The following is a 24584-nucleotide window of genomic DNA, read 5'->3' as shown; positions in this document are numbered from 1 at the left end:
CTCAAAGTTGGGAGGGGAGGAAAAGGGTGGAGCAGGGGATGGTGGGTGGTGGTTGACAGCAGAAGGAAAAGGCTGGCAGGTGGCAGCTTCCCCTCCCCATGTGGCCGGAATCACCTCTAACATGGGAACAGTGAGTGTCCTCAGGAGAGAAGAGGAGCATTAGTTCTGAACTTGTGGGGTGGCACGTTATCTGTGTTGGAAGTAGGGGTTAAAAGTAAGGGAGAAGTGAATGAGAGAGAATCCTGCCCTGCTGGAGAGGGCGGCAGGGCTCAGGAGTCCCGGGGGTTTGTTGTGAACACGGACTTTCTCCAAGCTGATTAAGAGGAATTAACTCCACAGTCTGGGATCTCACAACCTCCTGTTGCTCTCATCTCTCCAAACCCTTATTTTACCCCTTCAGAGCTTTCTGGAACCCTGAGGAATTTATTAATGAGGTCCAATTATGGAAATTTCAGGGTTTTAATCAACTTTGGATGCAGGGCTAAGGGTCTATCTCCCCCTCTCCCCTGGAGAAAATGTAACATTAGACAAGATTCAAGATGACCTGCACACTTGATTTCCCTGCTGTCCTCCCTCCCAGTCCTCTCGCCCTTTTCAACCATCTATAGCCTCTTGCCCACCCTTCCCCTTCCTCCTCATCCGCCAACCCCAGCTTTCACACATAGACATGCACTTCAATCGCCCCCTTATTTTAAAAACTGCAGGACAAGCAGAGAGCTGCGGACCGGCAGCCGCACTGGCTTCTGTCCAAGCCCTCCCCACCCGCATGGTGGTTTTCATCTAGGTGTTCTGCAGAGACATTGCCTGGCCATTCCCACCCTGTCTACTCCAGCCAACCATCTTTATTTCCTCCTCCAGGATATTTTTGAAGATAGATTAGAGGCTTGAAAACACACTTGGAATAACTCTTTCAACTGGTTTTGCAAACACTGGTGGAAGGAAGTGAAGACAGTGGGTGGGATAATGTTTATTATCCCGTGTGGCCACAGGCTCCATGCAGCTTGGGCTCTCCCCGGCCTGTGCAAACTTTGTGAACTTCCGGAGCTTGGTCTCCGCTGCTGCTCCTCACCCTGGGAGACGCGGTCCCTCCACAAGCTGCTGTGGGGATGCCACATCTGGCATTCCTGCAGCCACTTCCTCTCCAGGGAGAAGCCTGGGCTCCACCCTGTGCAGTTGCACAAAATGATGCTGGGCTCCAGGGAAGGAGGCTGTGAGCTGCTAACATCCTCCCTGGTCCTACGGGGCTTGGAGGCTCTGCTCAGCTGATTAAACATTCTTCATCTGGAAAGATATTTAAAGGGACCATGGTGCAGTTGCACAAAATGATGCTGGGCTCCAGGGAAGGAGGCTGTGAGCTGCTAACATCCTCTCTGGTCCTACGGGGCTTGGAGGCTCTGCTCAGCTGATTAAACATTCTTCATCTGGAAAGATATTTAAAGGGACCATGGCATGGCATGGCCAGGATTTCCATAGGTGAAAATTGCATTTAACAAAGTGGGAGGCACAGTTTTTTTTTTTTTTTTTTTGGTTTTCTTCAATGAAGCTAACTAGACTGGAAGATTGGCCTTTGGAGGTAGGTGTTTTAACACTACTGCCTCTTGGATGAAGCCTTCTCCGTCCCTCTAGCTGATAGCAACCTCTTTAATTAGCCAAGATTCTTTCAGTTTTAAGTGATTGAAAAGCTACTTTCTCTGTGGATTGGACAAATTAGGGCATTTGTTAGCTCCTGAAATCAGGGTGAGAATCCAGCTGGTCTCAGGAATAAATGGAATCTGTACTGTGCTGCATCTTGTGCTGATGCTTGAGAGCCAACTGTTCAACTTTCAGGAATTCTGTGAGCCAGTTGTTAAACACAGCAATTATTAAAAATTAAACTTTATAAACTCATGAATAAAAATTATATTAAACACAAAAGTAATACATTCTAAAACCTCATCACTTCCTAATTATTTTACTGCACTCTGCTATCACCTACATTCTTGATATTCTTTACATCTATGGTGTGTGTATGGTGGAAACACTGCAATGGGGTTCTGGTGCCTGTCTCTTCCCAACTCTACGTTCACTAATGTCATGCCAGAGGCTTGAAATTGGCCACAGTGGAAGTGTTTACACCAGAGAAATGGACAGATGCTACAAATCAGGGCTTGATCTAATGCTGATTGTCCTTGACTTAAGAAAGTGATGGAAAAATGTTGACGACGCAAATTAAACTTAAACGTGTGTTTTGTCTGTAGTCATTACATTGTGAATAGCATTGAGAAATTGAGAAAATATTTTTGTTTTTGAAAATTATTATCCGATTTAGTAAAGAAGTCAGTTATGTCATTGAAAATGAGTAAAATTCCAATGTTTGCTGATTCACTTTCGTCTTCCTCACATAAAGAAAATTAGCAGCCAGCACTCGTGTCAGAGCTACCTTTGGAGTGCTGGTTGTAAAACGTTCATCAGCACACCACTGAGTAGAACCATGCTCTGATGTCACAGGAGCTTTCTCATCTCTTGTTTCTGGTTATTTCTCTGTATTGGCTTTATTTCCTCAGGCCAGCATCTTCCACGAGGCTGGGACTGTGTGTTCTGGCAGCTCCAAGTTTCATGTCTCCCAGCTTCATTTCACAGCAGGGTCACAAAGAAGGCACTCTTTCCCCTTAGTTCCATTTTGAAGACACCGTGGAAAAACTCTGATAGGTTTGATTGTATCACATGAGGAATGCGGAGTTCTATAGTTGGCCCAATAGAAGCACACAGTGGGAGTGGGAGCGTGTGTGTGTGTGTGTGTGTGTGTGTGTGTGTGTTTGTGTGCATGGGGGGGGAGCGGTAGATGGAAGCCCAGATCCTCAAAAAAGGGGGTTAGCATTGCCAAAAAAAGAAGAGTTCTGGATAGACAAAACAATAGATGTCCTTCTTTTCACCATGTGAACTTTGGCAAGTTACTTTATCTTTCTGAGCTTTGGTAGAATGGAGATAGTCTATTTTGAAGGGTTATTCTGAGGATTAAATAAATTAATGTGCACAAAACATTTTGCATATAGCAAATAGTCAAATTATAGTTGTTACAGCAACTATACATGAACTATGTTCATGTTATTTTTCATAGAATATAAGCTCTGAGAGGGTGTCTTGTCAATATTTTATAGCACTTTTAGCATCCTATGAAGCATTTTTCTTACATAGTAGCACATCAATGAATATTTCTAGAAAAGTTTAATAAATATTTACAGCAATAGCATCTCCACTTAGGCTCTAATGTAAATCAACTATGCTTAATCCCTTATTGCTATTTAATAGATGATAGAAACCACAGCTTTGGCTTAATATGCTGCCAAAAATTTCTAATGGATTCTGTGTTTCTTTGAGCAACAAGTAAGTATACATGGCTGGGAAATCCTGATTTTCCCTTCCTGTCTACAGACCAAAAAAATAAAATAAATAAATAAATAAAAAAGAAAGAAAGAAAGAAAGAGCTCTCTGTGATCTTTGATCTAGGACAGATTTGCAAATAGCCACTTACATATATCATTAGTTTATGTCTGGCTGGTAGAAACCTTACTGTTTTTATTGCCTGTGTTTTACTTGAGGGAGAAATAATCATTAGTGGTTGGCCATTGCTTTGTATTTATGTTAACAAAGGGGCTGGAGAAAGCCACTGGACTGAGACGCTTCAGTCCTGGGGACTGGAGTAAGCTGTTGCTTCTAGTTAATTCTATCTGAGTTACTCAAGCTCTGGGTGAGGCAGCCTGGGCCCTGCACCCTGGGAACTTGCTTTGCCTGTTTTGCTTCCATTCTCTGGGAGCAAAAGTAGCATTTTCTGCTTCTAGACTCCTCCCCTATCTTCCTTTTTGCCAAATCAGGGTAGTTCCCACACCCAATTTTCAGAACTCATTTTGTATAAATTTTTCTCTGAGTTTCTCCAGACAGCTCTAATCAGTTTCACGAACTCTTACTCCAGTCCTAGGCTCCATCGCTTCTATTTCTGGGCAGTGGCTTCAGTTAAGTCGTTTGGTTTGTTTCAGTGTGTGTGCATCTTCCCCACTGAGCAGAAAGCAACTCACTGTAGGGGCAGGGCAGTCCTGGCCCTGTAGCCTCCCTGTAGAACCACGTTCATTCTCCACGGCTCCATCTGGATCCAGTGGTCAGATCCTTCTACCAAGTCTGGTTGGGCAGCTGACAATGGTGAGGAGACTGAAGAATGTCACCGGCCACAGGCCTTCTCAGCATGACTATCCCGTGCTCCTGCTGTGTCCTCTTTGATTTCCCTTTCTTGTGTCTTCTGTGCAGGGATGGATTCAAACCACCTTTGATTTTGTCCGGAAGTGTCCACATGAACAATTGTTATTCTTAAAATACTCTGGTGTATATGCAGAACGTCCCAATTCTGTTATACTGAGCAATGGAAATACCCATTTTTCCCTGTGCTTAATTTTGAACCTCAGCTTCTGCTGAAGTGATTTAATTTTCTCCATATCACCCTCTCTCGTGTTTCCCTGAGCAACTTCCTTTCTCAGGTTGACAAAGCAGGCCAGGGATTTGCCTGTTAAGATTTCTAGTTCCAAGCAACAGTAGGGAACTTATCTGTGGGTGTTCAGAGCAACTACTGCCATACTTACAACATGGCAACAGTGATGCATGATTAGGCCAAAAGCAGGTCCCTGCAGTAGAGTAGCAGGAGTGGTCATAGACCTTGTGACTTTAATGGCACTCGGTACTTAACATGTGATCTCATTTAATCCTCAGAACAACTTGGTATATTATGGTGACATTATCCTATTTTACTGATGAGAAACTGAGTCCCAGAGAGGCTAAGTAACTAGCTCAAGATAACACAAATAATCAATGACAGAGCCAGGGCCCCCCAGGCCTAGCCAGGCTCTCTCTTCACTATACTGCATTGCTCTTCTTGGTGGTGGGAGAGAGATTTGGGGGATTATCTTGGTGCCCCTCAAATCACACCAAACCAATGTCTGTCTGTCTCCGGGGAGTCAGGCAACAGGTTTGGTGCGTGCACGTTTGTCCTCTTTCAGAACATTTGGCCATGGCTCTGTACTCACTGTTTCCCCCTGATTCCAGCAGACAGACCGGCCCTCTTTCCCAGCCTGGGTCATGAGCAGAGTGGTTCCTGATGTTCTTGTGCAGAATCCTGATAACGGGTGATAATCTCTGTGAACCTCCTGGAAGGAGAGCTGCTTCTCCTGGGAAGGTGTCATTCTCCTGTGGACTGGCAGGGCTGCTGGGGTGGGGCAGGGGCCCTCCACAGGTCATTCAACCCAGGACTATGGAATGGGCCACGTTACTTGGACTCCACGCTTTTTCATACAACCCATTTAAAGAGCAGCACATAAAAGGAGGGCATTTATAAAAACATTGTTTTATTCGGGAATACATTCCAAATGCCTTGTAATCTAAATCTCTTCTTCCATACCTCAAGTTAGTTGCCCCATATTCAGTTTTCCAGGTATGTGCAAAGAAATCTTCATCATGTTTGGATATCTGAAGAATCCTAAAACTCCCTGTTCAACTCTTCTCAGCAAAACTTTTTCCCCAACCTTTTAGGTATTTTCTAGTCCATTTGAGCTCTTAACCAGTTTTGTGTTTTCCTCTGTATCTCATCTAACCTTATCACTTTTTAGGTTTTAATGCAATAATCAACAGAATATATTGGTATGGTCTGACTTTAAAATCGAATTTGACAGACGTTTGTCATGTGGCTGCTCTGCACAGCACAGCACAGCTATGTGCTCTGGATGTTGACAGGTCCCTGCTCTTAACCACCTCATCATCTGGTAAAATACAAATGTCAGTGTTTCAAAATTGGTCTTTGGGCCAAAAAGAAATGTTTCCCACAATGATTTCAAGGCATCATTTTTCAGACTTTTTTTTTTTTTTTTTTTTGGTCTCTAAGACAGAGCTTGCTCTAATTTATATATTTTTTTTCAAAAGATGTGGCCTGAGCGAAATCTTTTGTCCTCTCTCCCATGCTGATTTCTCCCTTTTCTGGATTCTTTTAGCACTTGTGGCTGCTACTACACAACTTATTTGTTCTCTGATTGTTCCCTATGTGTAGCTCTTTTCTATCCCCAACCAAAGTGTAAGCCAAGGACAATAACTATTACTTTTCTGTCTCTTAATGTCTGCTAATGTGCCAGACACAGTTAACATTCAAAAGGCACCTGGTTTTTTGGTTTACAGGCTGACGGCTGTGAGAACTCATCTTCCTTCTAATGTCTACACACTTCTGATTTGCTGCTTTGCATGTAGTGACAATGGGAGAAATGAAACGAAAAACTTGTTAGAACTGTGGACAAAGTAAGAGTAACTTAGCTCTGAGTGACATTGTGAAAGATCACTTAACCAAGGAAATTCACAAGCATTAGACATAAATGTTTAACATCTCAACACCTATTTTGCCTACTCCAAAGCTTCCCTTCTCCAACTTTTTGGTTATTACCATATTTCAAACTGGCTGAGGTTGTTAGACCAGTAAGTTCTGAGTAAATGTGATGTCACTATTATAGCCTTCCAATAAATTTATAATTTTTTTTTTATTTTCAAATACAGAAAATCAGGACTCCTTATGACTTTGTAGCTTTTTGTTGATGAATGGTTTGGCTGGATTTTTGGTTGGGTATGAAAAATCTAATGAAAATGTGATATTTATAATCCAAGGTATACTATTTTGTCTTCAAATAGTTGAAAGGACTAAAGCATTTGCCTCCTAAGAATATTCCAAACAAATCCATAAAGTATAATTAATACATTCAAGTTTATATAAGACAATTTTATGTAAGAAATCTTTTCAACAAATCCCTGTAACTAGTAACTTATTATTTGGCACTTAACAAAGTAATATAATCCATACAGTATTGTTTTTTGATTATGAATGCAGAACATGAGGGAATTTGGAAAATCAACCCAGGTGCACTGAAGAGAGAGGATTATAATTATGCTTAATAAATCTTTCACACCCAAGGATTAACATTTATTTGAAATAATATTGAACTTATTCTTATGGAAAACCCATGTTGGCTTGGGTAGCATGGACAATGGATACAGACTTCTTCCAAAGCAAGACAACTCTACTAAAAATAAATGCCGACTATGAACAGTATTCCCACGTAGACCCTTGACCAAGTATTAACCAGATACAACATTGCTTAGTTTCAAAGATATAATGAAATTGACGATATGAAGGATGATGTGGTCTTATAATACCACCAAGCAAGTATTTATTGAGTGCCTAATGTGTGTCAAGAACCATAGTATTATCTTACATTCTTGGTTGTAGATGAGCAAATTGAATCATAGAGAGATTAGATAATTTGCTTACACATTGAAGCCTGAGTTTGCTGTCAGGTCTAACTCCAATGGTTGTACTTCTTTTCCATCCCATTGCCTCCCATGTGGTTGCAACCAGAATGTCCTGCCCTGATAGGATCCCTTCTTTCCTGTATTGGGCTGGAGGTGGGGCAGTGACCTGGGGAATGAGTGTCACCTACAACTACAGGGATGAAGCAGAAGGGCTCAGAGTTCAGCAATGGCCAGGATACCTCACAAATGGGAATTCTAATTCCCTGACTTACAGGAATTTGGGGAGAATTGGCACTGGTATAAGCAAGAAGTGCTTTGAGCATCTCAGATGAAAGGCTTTAGGTGAGAATAAAGGGTGGCTGTTAGAGACTGGCATGGAATTTTATATGAAGGAGAGTGCTTACTAATTATAAGATAGCTACTCATTTTAGATTTATTTTCTAGCTTAATCTCTCATTGGTGCTGTTACAAGGGCTAGAAAAGTGCCCAAAGGTTTATGACCAAGACTCAAAAGCTAAGTTTGCATGTCCTGGATAGACCTATCTGCTTAAAATAATAAAAATAATAATAGTGATTATAGTAAATCCTGTTTACACCCTGTCTTTGCTTGAACGGCTTCAGAGTCTCTGAAAAACTTAGCCTTTAGTATCTACATTGGCTCATTGATCTATGACTCATTTGAGCATCTGAGAACATTTTAGCAATACTAGGACCACAGAATTAATTAGGCCTCATCTCCATTTGGAGCATACCTGTTGGGAAGAAGAAGAGGGGAAAAGCTGAATATTTTTTTCCTATGGGCTGGATTGCCACAAATATTCCAACTCCTTTTTTGTTCTTAGCCAATCCTGGGTCAGCTGTGAAGGTTATTATTATAAAGTCCCCCCAAGTTAATGTTTCCCTTTGTCTATTGTTTATTTTTAAATGACCCAGGCAGTGGCTCAGAAAGGAATGCAATTCCCATAAAACATTTTCCCACATTAAACAATTAAAAATTATTCAGGGAAAAAGAGAGAGAGAAAGCAAGAGAAAGACCCGGGAGTTTTGGAAAGCCTTTATAGAAATTTGATTAGTATCTTTCTTTTGTGGCTGTAAATAGGAAGCCAAGGAAAGGTTCAGTGCTATGGCCAAGGTCACTGAGAAGATGGGAGCTGCTAAGGAGGGGTGGATATGGACCAACCAGGTCATGAGGTGCACATGTTTTCTGTAAAAGCCACATTACAATATTCTTTATTCTTGGGTGCTGGTTTCAAAACCCATCCATAGATACCATCTGCCATCCCCTTCTTTCTCCTCCTGTTTCCACTTCCTCTCATAATTCTCACTGTGATTATCACAGAAGGCAGCCAGTGGGCTCCTAAGTTACCTCCCCAGCTTCATCATGCTGTGCTAGTTAAGGTACTGATAGCTGCTCTAATAAGCTCACCCCTTATTGTATATTGGCTGAACACAATAGAATTGTTTTTTCTTGCTGACATAAAGCCTAAAGTGGATGTCCTGATTGATAGGTTTCTATCCTCCAAGCAGTAATCTAGAAACCTGAGCTCCTTTTGTCTTGTGGTTCCATCATCTTCAACATTTGGCTTCCAAAGTCACCCTGGGCATGAGCACCCAGCCTCTGGATGGGAAAATGCATGGAGGATGACAGGTGGAAGGTTTGTACGTTCCCGGTTTGGAAGCGGCCCATATTGTTCTGTTTGCATTACTTTGTCTAGAACTTGGTCATGTGGCTATAGCTAACTGCAGGGAAGTCTGAGAAATGTGCTTGGCTGCGTATCCAGGAAGAAGATATGGGATTATTATCTGGCCAGACTGTCTGGCCCGGGCACTTTCTCTGGCTTCAGTTTCTGTGGTTCTTTTACTTTCATCAGTTCTTCAGGGAGGTCTTTACTGATCCTCTTATGTCCTCTCAGGAGAGAGTACAATGGACTCTCAGGAGAGAAACTCTGCTCTTCTCCTCCAGTCCCACTTTTTGCGGGAGCCCCTTGGCACCCACTCTTCTCATATCCCCTGAGTACTACTTCTTCAGGGTCCTGATTCCCCCTTTTCAAGCTTCTCTCATTGTGTGTGTGTACGTTATAGTCACAGCAGAACAACTAGCTCCCTGTCCCCTCACTGCAGCCCCCTCAGTGTCCAGCTGTCCTTTTTTCTTGGGAACCCTTCTCTTACCTTCCCCTAAACCAGAAGCTCTGGGCCTGACCTTCAACACCTGTGTACTTTATGCCTCATTCATACCCAGTTTTGTTGCTCCTTCTGCCCCATTCCTGCAAATCCCTCCTTCAAATTCTAGTTAATTACCTCCTCATTTAACTTCCCAATCCCCAATTATCCCAGACAGGCTTTAGGCTGATTCTCCCGCTCACTCTCCAGATGAAACAAGAGCTTCTGTCTGTGGCTCCCAAGCCCTCTACAGGCTGTCTCACTCCAGGTCTCTGTGCTCAACCACCATTTAGGTAATTTCATTTGTATAACCCTTTTCTGTGGACAGAGCAATTTCTTAGATATTATCATATTAATCCCATAATCAATCAGAAAGATAGGCATCATTTCAGAAAGATAGGTGCCATTTCACCCATCAGAAAACAGATCCAGGGAGAAAAGTGACTTTCCCAGAGCCATATGGTATATACAGGATGCAGACTTCAACTCAAGTTTATACAGAATGCAGATTTAAGCTCAAAGCCCAGCACTCCTTTGAGTTTCTTAGCGTTTCTCTCATTTTTTTCCACCTAAACCATCTGTTGCAAGAACTTATTCTTGTTCTCTCCATTTTCCTGCTGCTCCAGCCTCTTACCTCTACTGCTGTCTCTGGGAAAACTTACAATTCCCTCACGTCCTGTTTTCATGTCTTTAAACTTAAGACTGTCAAATGGAATGAAATGCCCCTGGAAGGAGCATCTGCTCTGTGACTGATCTCTCTAAAACGATGAAAAGATTTGTTGGCTGGTAAATTTTTTTTTTTAATTTGTACTCTAATATATGAAAAGTAATGCATGTACAGAATGTGGGACTATAGACATCAAATAAATAAATAAACACATTAATCCACCACTCAGCCCGCAGTTTTTTTAGTCCCAGCTAGGTAAACTTTTATGTTTGGAATTGTGAATCATGCCAAGAATGAATGAGAGTTCCTGCTCTCAGGAGCCCTAGAGGAGTGGGAGAGATAAGACTAGGATCCAGATCATGGAGACAAAACATAAAAAATGGTGGTGCCAGCAGGAAGTGCAAAGCTCACCGGGTACTTCAGATGACCACTAACAAGAAGAGAGGTCGAGCTCATGAAGGAAGTGGAAATGTGAATTGGTCTTTACATTTATTGATATAGTTATTAACATGACAATTAATCTAAGCACTGACTACGGGCCTGCTGCTAAACATATGTCTTCAAGGAACTCATCCTCGAGTAAGGGACAAAACCATCCCACTGATGAGTACACAAATAATTACTTAATGACACTAAGGATAAGTGTCAGGAAGGAAAAGGCCTAAGTGTAGGAGAGTGTGTAATAGGGAGACACGCGGTTTGCGCCCAAGGGAGAGGATGTGAATGTACTGAGAGGAGACTGGGCAGAGGGAGACAGTCTAGGTGGAAGGGAGAGGACTTGGAGCTGCACACTGAAACGGTTTAATCTGGTGTAGACAGGAGGTAGGACAGATGCACCGGGACCAGCCCCAGGAGGGCTTCCCTGGATGTCAGGCACCGAAATTGATTTGTTAGAAACCGAGGAAACCCATGAAGTTTGAGGTAATCAAAGGGGACACTTGTGACCCAGCGCAGAACAAGGCCCAGCTCTCGTTTTGTACACGAAACCACGTCGGCCCACGCCATTGGCGAGCCGAGGCAGGCTCCCGGGCCAGCGGCCGAGCTCCGGGCCGAGCTTAGAAAGCGCAGCCGCTGAGTGGGGGCAGGCACTTGCATCCCTGCGAGTCTGCTGCTGCAAGTGGCTGCTCCCCTCACAGCCCAGGCCAGTGCAAGGAACAGTCAGGAGCAACACGGAACACTCTGCTTTCTATTTCACAGCGGGGACAGGACAGCGATGAGACCTTTCTGTGGATCCTGAGGGTTTTTCTTCCTTTGTCCTCCTCCGGGTGCAGCGGTTTGGCGGGGCTGAGCCTGGCTCTGTTCTGACACAGCTCACCCAGAAGTTTCGAAGTGAGATTATTTACCAAAACGTGAAGGAGGCACGCCCCACCGAAGCGAACATCACCAGGTCTCCCTGTGAGGTTCTTCTCGGAAGGATTCTTTAGCAAGGTTACACCTGGCACACAGACCCTGTCAGTCACTGACTGCACTCCTTACAAACCCAACCCCCCCGGGGGGCAGAGCAGGAAGGTGGCTGGCCACCATCCAGACGGTAAACAATAGAGGCAATTATTATGCATCCATTAATCTTGTCAATTACACATTAACCCAGGTGGCGTGTAAACAGGAGCATGATCCTCTTGCATTTTTTTCCCCTTCTATTTCTCTGCCTTTTTTTTCTCCCAGAAAATAAAAAGGACTTGCATTCTACCACTTCTTCAACATCATCCCTAATTCCACTTTTCCATTTATGGAAACAGTTATTCTAATATGGAAATTCCTTTATCATGAGTATTAATTTTTCTTTCATTTTTTTGTGACTTCTAGCACATATGACACTCTGCTGGATGCTCGGGAAGTTGCTTTTGCTGTTTTCTAGAAATCTGTGGTTCCTTTTTCACTTTCAGCTCCCCAGTTGAAAGGGCCATATTAATGTAAAATATTATCCTAATTAGGTAATACAATGATCAATAGCACAAATGTATGCCATGTTTTAAAATCTCCTTCTACTACGCCTATTTATGAGGACCTATTTCCCATTCATCTTCATCAATAAGATGCCACCCAAAGACATCTTTTTCCATTTGAAAACCTACAGCAGTGGGCTTTGTGGTCAAAGGAGTTTTTTTTTTTTTTTTTTTTTTTTTTTAAAGTGAGGAGCAGTTCTAGAGCAATTAAGTCCATCGTTGTCCTAGACAGATGCCTAAATGGGCAGAATTTCTCTTCAATGCCTCCAGCCTTTCTTTTTCCTGTGTTCACTCTCCTTTTATTACCCTTGAACTCTCCTTTCTTTTTCCAAAACCAACTCTAAGAAATGACCCATGTTAGTCATTTATCCCTGCATGGGCACTAATGAGTCTGGAGAATGCTTATTTCTTCTTTGTTTACTCTGATAGCCTTATCTTTCATTGTGGAATGAAAGGAATTTCAGGTATTGGATCACAACTCAAAGTTAAAGTTTTAAGTTCTATTCCCATAGTGGCCAGAAAAATAATTTTCTATTGATAGGAGAGCAGTTTTCAGCAGACCCTCTTCCCAGACTCTGGAGGTGACCAGTGTCTGATCTCCCCTCTTTGTGGAGCCATCCCTGGAGTTGTGGGTATGGGGTTAGGGTGGACAGGACAAGTAGCACAGAGAGATTTCTAAAACATTGCTTAATAAGGTGTTGGAGATCTACCTATTCTAGTACGACCCTGGAATAAATGACAGATAAGAGGATCCCTGCATCAGGAATGTGAGAAAGATCTGCTAAAACTGGGTATTGACCCCCTTCTTTTCTGGGGATGTGGCAGGAAATTTCCTGGGAGGCTTTAATGCTCAGGGAAGCCTTGCTTCCTAAGGGGGAAGTGGAGTGAATTCTTGCTTGCTTAAATTAAGTTAACATATTGTTTCCAGGGATTTAGGAACATTTTCATGTTGCGGGGCATGAACCTGCAAGCTCATTTTCTTAGATTTGGTTCATGCACATAGGGTGGTACCATGTCTTCACTAGAAAGGGTCCAAACTTGATGTTGTGTCTTGGTTCTGTCTCTAGATCTAAGCAAGGCATTTATTCTGGGACTCAATTTTGGTAAAAATGAAAGAGTTGACTAGTCAATCACGGAGGTTCCTTTTAGTTCCAAAATTCCAGTGATCTCTGATATAAAATCGAATAGTGCAACTTGATATGCTGTTATTTAAGCTAAAATATTTACAGTCAGAGCATTGGTAAAAGGTAACAGCCAACAATGCAAGAGATAGTGACCATTTTTGTTTGAGAAAGAAGCATCCCAAGTTGGAGCAATTCTAGGGTCAAATTGGAGCAATTGTAGGGTCATGGGAAGAAATAGAAGCTACGGGTGGCAAATCAATACTAACTGCGTCACCAATAAGATTGTTCAGGGAAATATGTTTATAAAGGGTGGGAAGGAACAGACTGAGTTTGGGAGAGTTGAGGGAGAGGTCAGTTTCTCCTAATGACAGTGGTTTGATCTGACAAAGTGCATAATTTCTCATTTAATGAAATGATTAAATCGAGCCATGGGAAAGTTCCTGAAAAACCAAACTGCAAGTCAGCAGCCATCTGATGATCAGGGAGTGTTTATTTCACAAATGACCAGCTGTTTCACAAGTACTCTTAACTGCCAGATCTTCAGGTTAAAGGTGTCCAGTAAGCAGTGGACCTCATAAATCAATGGAAGGACAATAGAGAGAACTTTAGGGAAAGTTGATGATTTCAGAGATTTTTAGGATTTCTGTTTTGGCAGAGTGTTTCTGTCTTCCATGCCATCGTGGGTACTTTCTTCAGTAACACATTTGGATAAAGAATGGTGTTAGTAGAGCCAAGGTCCAGCGTTGATCCCCATGAGCCAGTCGTCTCTAATTCACTAATAATTGACCAAATCCCTGTGTCCTTAATACTTTTCCAGGAAAAACAGGTCAAAAGAAAGGCAAGATGGATTCGCAGCCTTAGAAGAATTTAGAATTTAACAGAGAATGCAAAAACACACTTACAGTGGATAACAAAATCAGAATCTTTTAACCTTGCAGCTAAAGACTTTAGGAATGGGGGTCACAAGAGAGATTGAATGAATTAGTTGGACCTGGAAAAACTCATTATCACTCTAGAGCTTGTGTACTTTAGGGTTATGTGGTGGCATCATTCCATACACAAAGATTCACATATGTTTCTAGTTAAAATGTTGATGGCTATTTCTTTCCTTATTAGTAAATGTAAGGATTTACTCATGAAATGACTCTGGCATTAGAGTTCATGTTCCTCCACCTTCTAAAATGAACAAAGATGAGGAAGGTGTTATATAATAGATAGGTGATAAAACTCTGTTAATCTGCTATTATTTATTGAAAATCTATTCTGTGAAAGGCCCTGTGCCAGTTTGCTAATTCCTTTTATACTCCCTATTCTCATAATCCTAGGGATTGATTAGCCATGCATGTGTTTGGATCCTCAGAAAGGCTCTGCCCAAGGGCTGAAACATAAAGTTTTACTGCCTCTTCAAGCAAAAGCCAGTTTTAGAAGCCAGAAGATTGATGGGTACTTACAGACCCTCTCATTCCACCCTTGCCTGTGGGCAGGACTGTTCCTTTTGTAGGCCTGGCACGGTATGAACTCACTGAATATGAAATGTGTCAGTGTTATTCTTGTGGTTGGCAGCTTTGGAAGGTTAAAATGTATTTTGGATTTCTAATGCTGTTTCCTGCTTAGTCTTGAAAAGTATTATGTTAATAGATGAGCAAATTGTTTTAAAAAAAATTTTGACCAAGTTGCATTTATTACAAGAATTCTAAGTTGATTTTACTAAGTCACCACATTAACCAAATAAAGGAGAAAAATCACGTGATCATATGAATAAATGTGGGGGAAAATGTTTACAAAATAAACCACTCATTCTTGTTATAAACTCTTTAGGAAACTAGGGACAGAAGAGAAGTTCTTAATTTGATAAGCAGCATGTACAGAAAACTATGGCAAACATCATGCTTTGTGGTGAGATGTTGAGTACCTTGGGTCAGGTTCCTCAGAAGCAGAGACTGAGAAAGGGAATCTTGAGAGAGAGCTCTCAGGTGAAACTGTACGAAAGAGAAGGAAGCAGAATTGGGCAGAGGAAAAGGCTGGGTACCGTTGTGGGTTCAGATGAAGCTAATCTTGGCTGACCCCACAGGGAACTCAAATATGAATAGTACCATAGGGCTGTCCCACCTTAAGAAAAAGGGGCAGGCCTTTTGGGCACCCCATAACTGTTAGTTGTTGATTACAAGGAACAGCACATGACTTTCTATGTATTCTGTGTCCAAGTGGCTGCCATTGGCCGAGGACAGTTCTCAGGAGCATAAGACATGTGTGAGCTGACAGCAGCTCTTCTCCCATCAGCACATGGAAGGGGATTTGGTGGGCACTAACAGAGTCTGCTAGATTGACTTTTTTATATTAAAATAATTTAATTCACTCAGAGCTAGAAAAACCTTCATTTTAACCATTTCTGGGGTTGTTTCTGGCTTCATATTCCAAGTTTTGATCAAGTATCATTTCCTCCTACCTGTAGAAATTCCTTTAACATTTTTTGTAGTGTACATCTGCGGGTAATGAATTCTCTCAGTTTTTGTCTCAAAAAGTCTTTATTTCTCTTTCATTTCTGAAATATCACTGGACATAAATCTGGATTAATTTATTTTTTCCTTCAGCGTTTTAAAGATGTCATTCTACTGCCTTCTTGTTTGCATAGTTTCGGATGAGAAGCCTAGTGTCATTCTTAGATTTGTTCCTCTGTATTTGTTTCCTGTCTCTCAGTCTTCAAGATATTCTCTTTATCTTTAGTTTTAAGCCACTTGACTATGATGGGTCTGGATATGTGTGGGAGTAGATGGGTTTTGTTTTTCTTCTTCTTTCTCCCTCTTTTTTACTTTTTATTTAGTCCATGTGGGGCCATCTGAGCTTCTTGGACCTGTGCTTTAATATATTTCATTAGTTTTGGAAATTTTTCATCTCTTCAAATATTTCCTCTACCCTACACAAATGTTAGAGCCTCAGCTCTTATATGCTTTGTTTTGTTTTCACACTCTATTTTCTCTTTGTGTTTCAGTTTGGGTAATTCCTATTGACCTATTTTCAAGTTCACTAATTTTTTCCTTGGCTTGTTGAGTCTATGATCACACAGCTGAAGGCATTCTTTATCTCTGTTATGATGTGTGTCATTTTTAGCATTTTCTTTTTTTTTCCCTGTAGTATTCATCACTCTGCTGCAATTTTCCATCTGTTTTTGCCTACTACTCACCTTTTCCATTAGAGTCTTAAAGATATTAATCAGTTATTTTAAAACTTCTCTCTGGTATTTCCAACATCTGGTTCATCTCTGAGTTTAGTTCTGTTGACTGCCTTGTCTTTTGCCAGTGAGTTGTTTTCCCTTGATTTTTTGTGTATCTTCTAGTTTTTGATTGATTGCCTGATTTAATGTATAGCAGTAGAGACAGAGATAAATATATTTTTATGCACAGAAATGAATATGTCCCTTCTTCTGCTAGGCCATTAGTCAGGGAGGAGGGTGGTGGTGTTAAGTCAATTTAATCAGAAGTTGAATTGTGTTTGGTTTTTATTGTTGCTATGGTTACTCTCAGTGTGTCACTGACTTCAAATTCCTCTAATAGTACCTTGTACTTAGGGTGGAGGCTGGATTACTGGAGGATTTTTTTTTTCCATGTTTCTAGTCTATCTTAAGCTTTAAGCCTTTCTTGTGCTCTGTACCTCAGAGAAGGTTTCTCTTTACCCTCCTGATCCTTATCCAGCAGAAAACTCCTGTTTCAAGTGGCTAGCTTGGCTGTAGGGAAAGGGGTTCCTCTATTGTCCTGGTTCAGAGTTCGTCTTACAGAAGCTCTATGTCCCTGTACCTTGGAGGTCTTTTAAAAAACCTTTCTGCATGGAAAATATGTTCAGTGATTTGACAAGTGAATCAACAAATGAAGCTTTGGGCATTAAAGCCAAAGGAGATTCTAGCATTAGCATTGAGGTCAGATCAACACAAGGACTTTTTAGGTAGCCAAAGGGTGCTTCTGTCCTTCTGTTCCTCATTTTGCTTTTGTATAAATGTAGGGAAGCAGTCTGGAGCAATGCTGCACTACTCCAGGGGAGACCTTCACATAGAATATAATACAAGCAGTACCCCTGGTGTTGTGCAACCCAGTGGCCTCAGGTAAGAACACATTCTAGACCTATGCTGGGACTTCGGGAATTTAGTTGGAAGTTGTAGTGCACAGGGACATTTCTGGATATTCAATAGACCTCTGACCAATTGACTTTCAATTTTCTTGGCAAAGTGAGAAATAGTAGCTGATTAGTGAGATGGGCAAAAAAAAAAAGTACTGGACAGCATCTGTGTCTCTGCTGAGGTCTTCTACCCTATTAATCAATATGCTGTACCTAGGGAGAGCCCTCTAATCTTTCAATCAATTGCTTTATTTCAATCAAGTGAGGGAAGAAAATGTAAGGAAAAAATACCACCTCTATTTGCCTAGTCATGGAGTACAAACTCTTTTACTCTTGTCAGAACTGTGCTGGGATGTCACCAATATTACATGTTTGAGTGCTTTTTTTTAATAATAGAAAGAAAACATTAGCAGCAGCTTAAATGTTCAAAAATAGAGGCTTAGAAATGTAAAATTTTACAACTATCAGAATAATATTTCTGAAGAATTTTTAATGACTTGGGAAAGTGCTCATAGTATTAAAAAGCAAGTTTTAAAACGTGTACATATAACTGTTTCATAATTGTGAAAATATAAAGCATGTATAAGAAAAAAGCTGAATGAAATCGACCATAAAGTCATTAATTCTGGGTAGTGAGATTATGGGTGATTTCCCTTTCTATCTTCATAATTGTCTCAATTTTCCAAATTTTCTTTAGCGAGCAAATACTAGTTTTAAAATCAGAAAAAGTGAAAAGGTAAAATGTAAATGTGACATTTAACAGTTACAAGGAATTAGAACAAGTGACATTATTTCTTTTTTAGTGATTATCTTCATGGGAAAGCCCTTACTTTTTGCACAAGTATTGAGAGAAAGCATACTATTTTTGCTTCAAATGTTTTCATAGCTAGCTTACATAACATTGGACATGATTCATTGATTTTGGATTGTTGTTGTTATGTTCAAAGCACACTATTTGCATATATAAAGAAAGAATAAATGCTTTCTGTGTTAATATTTTCCCCTTTCTTTTTTGGTTAGAGGCCAAATCTGTGTGATTTAAATGATGCATGTGGTTTGTTTGTTTGCTTTTGATATTTTCAGCCTTAGAAAGCTCTTTCAGACTAAATCCCTTCGACTCATTCTTGAGTGGAGGAACAGAACAACCAAGCACCATTTTTGTTTAACAAGTTTCCCTAATGGGAAATTGTTTCTAGTGAGTCTGAAAGAATATTGCAGAAATTTCTCTCAGTTTTGGAGACACATGTCAGCAGTAGATTTAGAAACACTTTTTATCCTTAGGACAAGATCTAGAAGCACTCGAGACACGGTACCTGACCTCTAGGAGGTCCTCAATAAATATTGTGACTATTGTTGATTTTTTTTTTTATTGTTACTAAATCATTGGGTCTATAGATCATAATGATGTCCTGTGGTGAATTAGATCTGAGCAGCCTATTTTTTGCAAGTAACAGATCAAGGGTTTCTGCATTGCTTTTTTTTTTTTTAACCATTGAAGTTCAAGGTTTTACTTACTTTTGTTTCCTAAATATCTGTTTCACATATTGGATGTCATTCAATTGACTTGAGAATGCTGTAGGAGGATGATACATGCATGAAGATGATTTCATGATGGACATATCAATGTTCATGATTCCTCTGATCTTTTCACCTTCATCAAGGGACTGGGTCTTGTGTATCACATTATTAATTTCCCCTTATGCAACAGAATTTGAAGGATACTCCTCAAAGCCTTTTTTTTCCTTTTAGTGATATTGACAGACTGAATTTTCCCACTATCATGAGAAGTTCTTAAAAAATTCCTGGATATTTATTCTTCTGGGACAAACTACTAGAAAGACAGGAAAAAAATTTCTGGGTAGAGTCAGCCTTGCAGTACAGATAACAGTTGACCCAAGTCAGACACATTCCATTCTAAGCCATTTCCACATGACTATAGACAGTGCAAAAATGAATTTTTTATATATACTCACACACACAGATATATACACATACACACATAAATATATGTGGTGTGTGTGTGAGTGTGTGTGTGCGTGCAAGAATTGGGGTATGTTGGCAGGTGGGTTAACTGCTGACAAGACTTAGAGTTTAAAGAAAAGAAATGAAGACAGTATTTGCTACTTGTGAAATTTATAGCACATCAGTGTTGTTACTGTCACTGCCCAATCACAGTGGAGTGGGAGAATTGAACGTGTGCTACTGTGATGGAATCACAGAACAAGTGAGTGGCCAGGTCCCCTGGGTCCATTTTCCTGGAAGAAGCCTTTGCCTGCTTCTGGGGAAAGGCTTGATGATCTCTCTGCAGGTCATCTCTGTGCTTCCTTTTTTGCCTTCCTGCAATACATTCCCTACGCAGAAGCCAGCGTGATGTTTAAGAAATAAATAAATAAATAAATAAATAAATAAATAAATAAATAAATAAGATATAAATCTGATTGTTTAAAGTTTAAAACTCTCCCAGGACTTCCCCATAACACTCAGAATAAAATCCAGAGTGTTTACCCTAAACCTTATGAAGCTCCGTAACTTGTTCCTTGACCTCTCCTTAGTCTTCATCTTGTGCCAGTTCCCCTGGTCCACTGTGCTCTGGTGCAGTGGCCTTTTCTTGGCTTCCAGGAGGGGTTAAATATGTTGCTGCCTGAGCGTCTTGCCTCCAATTGCCCTCTCTGACAGCAGTGTTCTTCCCTCTCGTAGCACATCTTTCTTGTCAATCAGATTTTCACTCCCAGAGATACCTTCTCTGATGGCCTGGTTCATCGGTGATTATCTTAACTCTCTATTTTCAATTCTCTGTGTAATGGTTTTCACTCTAAGTTACTGGTTCTGTTTATTTCTTTGTTTATTGTCACCCCCCCAACCCCAAATAAAAGCTTCATGAGTACAGGGATTTTGTCCAGTCTTATGAATCTCTAATCCTTCTGCCTAGAACAGTGCCTGTCACATCGTAGGCCCTCAAAATAAATTCTTAAATAAATAAATAAATGTAAAATTGAGATAACGATAATGATCACAGAACATTATTATGAAGACTGAATGAGATAATGTCTATAAAGTGCTTAAAATAGAAATGGCACATAACACACTCAATAAACCATACCTATTATTATTATCATTATTATTTTGTAATTCTTTGGTGATTTTTTCCCCAATCTTTATAATTGGAAAGTTCTTTCTTTGATGTAAACCAACTCCCGTTGCAATTATCTGGTTTTTCTTTTTTGTGGGCCACACAAAGTTGTAACTCTTCTGAGCTATATGAAAATTGCAAGTTTAGTCCTTGGCATTCTTTCTTTCTAGTCAAATAATTTTAGTTCTGTTCATTTCTTATAGGTATTATACTTGGAGAAGTAAGGGGGTTTTTTTGTCTTTTTCCGTGTCCGGCAACGGATCGCAACCCTCAGTGTCGCCCCCGTACCAGACTGGGACCAGCAACGGGATCGCAACCCCCGGCGTCGCTCCCACGCCTCGCTCAGCCAGTGAGCGGGAACCGGTCTGTATGTGGGATCCGAACCCTCGGCAGGAGCGCCGCCGCGCTTCCCAAGCGGCGCACTATAGCAGTGCACCACCAGGCCGGCCCTTGGAGAAGTAAGTTTAAAAAATACTTACATTATGCTGATCTGAGCCCTGAGGCAGGGCTACTGTACTGAGCCATCACCACATGCTAGTTAGCAGATTCCTGCACAGCTCCCATTTGTCCAGACATAAAGGAAGCTGCCCACACAATTTTTCCTTGAAAATGACAACTTTGCAATAGTAGTCCCACCTACTCTTAAGGGGCAGAAGTATCCTTACACAGACGTTCTCATATATACTTTTAAAAATACATTGACAAATAAGGGGTTCTGGTCTATTTGACGCTCTGTTCACTAAACATTTTCAGATAGCTCCCACCACTACACCTTAGCTTCCCCATTCATAAAAAGGGACATGATCATTGAAATTAGAATCTGTGCAATCATTTCACATCCAAAGTAAATACTACTATATTCCAATGTGATGGGAGAAACAATTTGGTCTGAGTTTTTCAACATACACAGAGAGTACTTATGTTCTGTCTTTATGTTTTATTTAGATCCTAAGAATGGGAAACGCTTTGATTGCAATATCTTGCATTTGATACTTTGGACAGGATGTTATCTGGGAGCTCTTGACTTTGATAAAGAATAGTGGTTATTTCATTTAAAAAATGTACAAATAATCTTAATGTGTCAGAAAAGTTGATGGGACTTTTTAACAATCTGAGAAACAATTACAGCTCTATAATATAGAATATGATTTCAATTCTATAATATAGAATTGTAGAATGGGAAGGGAATTTATCAGTTCACTCTTCGGGTGTGACTGAACTTAGTCACATCTGGCTATTTTCCTTAGTTCCTTCCCAAAATAGAATGTACATTTGGAGAAAAGAGATAAAATAGGCATTATATTAAGAAATTACAAATAATAATTTGTATATTATATACCATACAATATATAATATATTATACTTACACTTTTTCCCTTTTACACTAAAGTCAATTATACTTTTTATTTTCACTCTTCATAGGAGTTTTCAAAAATTGTGAAATTAAGGCCATTTTAAATATGAAATACTGTAGAGTATTCATAACTGCAGGCTGACTACCAGTGCCGTCTTGTTAAAGAAACCTAAGTTGCATATGAAGCAGTGAAAGAAAAATATTGATGCTGTGAAGAGCCAAAATGAGAGAGAAAGGATAAAATTTAGAAAAATCCAAAAATGGCTGAGAAAAAGAACTGAAATAATAGATATGAAGAAGAGTCAATGGAGAGTCAATATGCAAAAAACAGCAGTTCGTGGAAAAGAAAAGAGAAAAAAATAAACATTCAAAGATACAATTTAAGAAAACTTTACTAAAATAAAGGGCAATCTGAATCTGCAAATTGAAAGGGCTATGGCCTAGGAAAATTTAATAATAGCAACCAACATCAAGATACATTCTGGTGAAGTTAAGTAACATCAAAGAAGAAAAGAAAAAAAAAAAAGAGAGAGAGAGAGAGAGAAACTTCTGTAACCTCCCAGCAATAGAAACAGAAACAGGTAATACTTAATTTCTTCCCCCACCTCCATAAACCTCAACCCACAAAAACAAAAACAGACCAATAGTTCAGACTGATCTCAAACTCTTAGGATGCTTTTTTGATGGAAGACAATGGAGTAACATCTATAAAATTCAGAGAAAGAAAGTGTCACCCAGCCCTGTTGTCTTCCTCATGTTAGGACAATGCTAAAATATCCTGAGGAATGGAATTATTCATGTATACCCTTCCTGGAAAACTTCTTGAAAACATAACTCAGCTAACCAGAATAAAAATAATAACAATAATGTAAAAAAAGAAAGAAACCCAACTTTTTAAGTGAAACCAAAAGAACTGGAAAAAAGCATAGAATTAGTAAAGATTTAAAATTAAGGACAATATTTTCAATTGAAAGTGTAATGAAATACTCTTCTTATACTGACACCCAAAACAAATATTTATAAAGATGGGACTGAGCTGGTGGTAAAGTGAGGAAAACAATTGGAGGCCAGAAACAGAAGAAAGTGTGATTTAACAGGCAGACGTGGACTCAGATGTGTGTTGACCTTTGCAATGTCCCCTATGCTGAACTCTGGTGGATTTTGCCTGGATTTTAATGGGCCAAGTATTTTCAAGGGACAGAAGCAAAAACTGGAGCTTAATCCAGCTGAGGGCAAATTGAACACCTCTGCATAAATGTGGGTCTCCTGAAAGATGTCATCTTCAGTGAGTACAAGATCCATGAAGCAAGAAAAGACTATTCAATTAAAAGTGGTGGGGGATAATTGGTTGTCCTTATGCATGATAAAAAATTGAAAATACTTTCCTCTTCATACCTAATACAAAAATTAGTTCCAGATGGATTCATGACTTAAAAATTGAAAGGCCAATTCTGAGCCTTTTACAAAAAACAGAGAATATCTTCATAATTTCAGGGTAGAAAAAGATTTCCTATATAAAATGCTAAAAGAAACTAACTGTAAAGGAAAATATTAATATATTTGACTACGTTAAAATCACGAACATCAGCTCATAAGAAGATACCATATTTTCTATAGGGAAAGACAATAAAATTCATAAAGAGAAAGAAGATATTTGACATGTATTTGACCAAGGGTTAATATCTAGAATAGAGAAAGGACTCCTTTAAATCATTAAGAAAGTGAAGAAAACCTAGTAGGAAAATAGGTGATTGTCATGAATAGTTATTTTCCGGAAGAAGAAACACAAATGGCCAATAAACATAGAAAATGTTATTAATTTTATTATGTGTCAAGACAATGTAGAAAACAATACCATGATGGCATCATTTTCATATCTATAAGGTTAATAAAAGTTAATTTATTCTTTTATTTTGGCAGCTGGCTGGTACTGGGATTCAAACCCTTGAACTTGGTGTTACAAGGCTGTGCTCTAACTAACATAGCTATCCAGATAGCTCAGATAACCAAAATTAAAAAGTTAGTTAATACCAAATGTTGGCAAGAATATGGCTCAAAGTCCACTTGTGGTAGTAAAATTTGGTATAATCAATAGAAAAACTTTTACATTTGAACCAGGATAAGTTCAGAGAAACATTTTTCCTATTGACAAAAATCTGGAAGTAATCCAAATATCCATCAACTGAAAATTGGACAAATAAAAATTGGGATTTATATATAATATAATACGATATAGCAGTCAAAAAATAAGTGAACATGCTGCACATAATCTATTAATCTGTCTATCTGTATATGTATGCACATGATGTTAAACTAAAAAAAGAATTACAGAAAAAAAACCCATAGACTGATTCCATTTAGAAAAAGTTAGAAATGAGGCAAAAAAAAATATATATATATATAATATATATGTATAGTTAGGAAAATGCATGTGTTAAAACTATAAAGAAAAGCAAGGGAATGCCCAGTGCTAATTCAGTGTAGGATTGCCTCTGAGGGCATGGAAGTGGGCAGATGAGGAAGGGGCACACGGGGCCCTCCGTATGGGCCAGAGCACATCAGAGTGCATGGGTATCATTTTAGTATTCTTCCTTAAGTGATACACATTCACTATATGCACTTTTAGTATGTATGAAATCATGGGTCGAGTCCATCCACTCCAAAGAGGTTTTCTTGATTAAACATCCACGGGAAGCATTAGTCAAGTTCTTAATTGTGTCTAATGCTGTGAGAGGTCTTATTTAAAGAAAATTATATAGTCATTATACATATAATTTCTTTCTTTTTTTTT

Source organism: Galeopterus variegatus, unplaced genomic scaffold (genome assembly GCF_000696425.1).
Source record: "Galeopterus variegatus unplaced genomic scaffold, G_variegatus-3.0.2 Scaffold3431, whole genome shotgun sequence".
In the NCBI taxonomy this organism is placed as follows: Eukaryota; Metazoa; Chordata; class Mammalia; order Dermoptera; family Cynocephalidae; genus Galeopterus; species Galeopterus variegatus.
The sequence above is the reverse complement of the archived record's forward strand: the minus strand, read 5'-3'. Positions refer to the sequence as shown.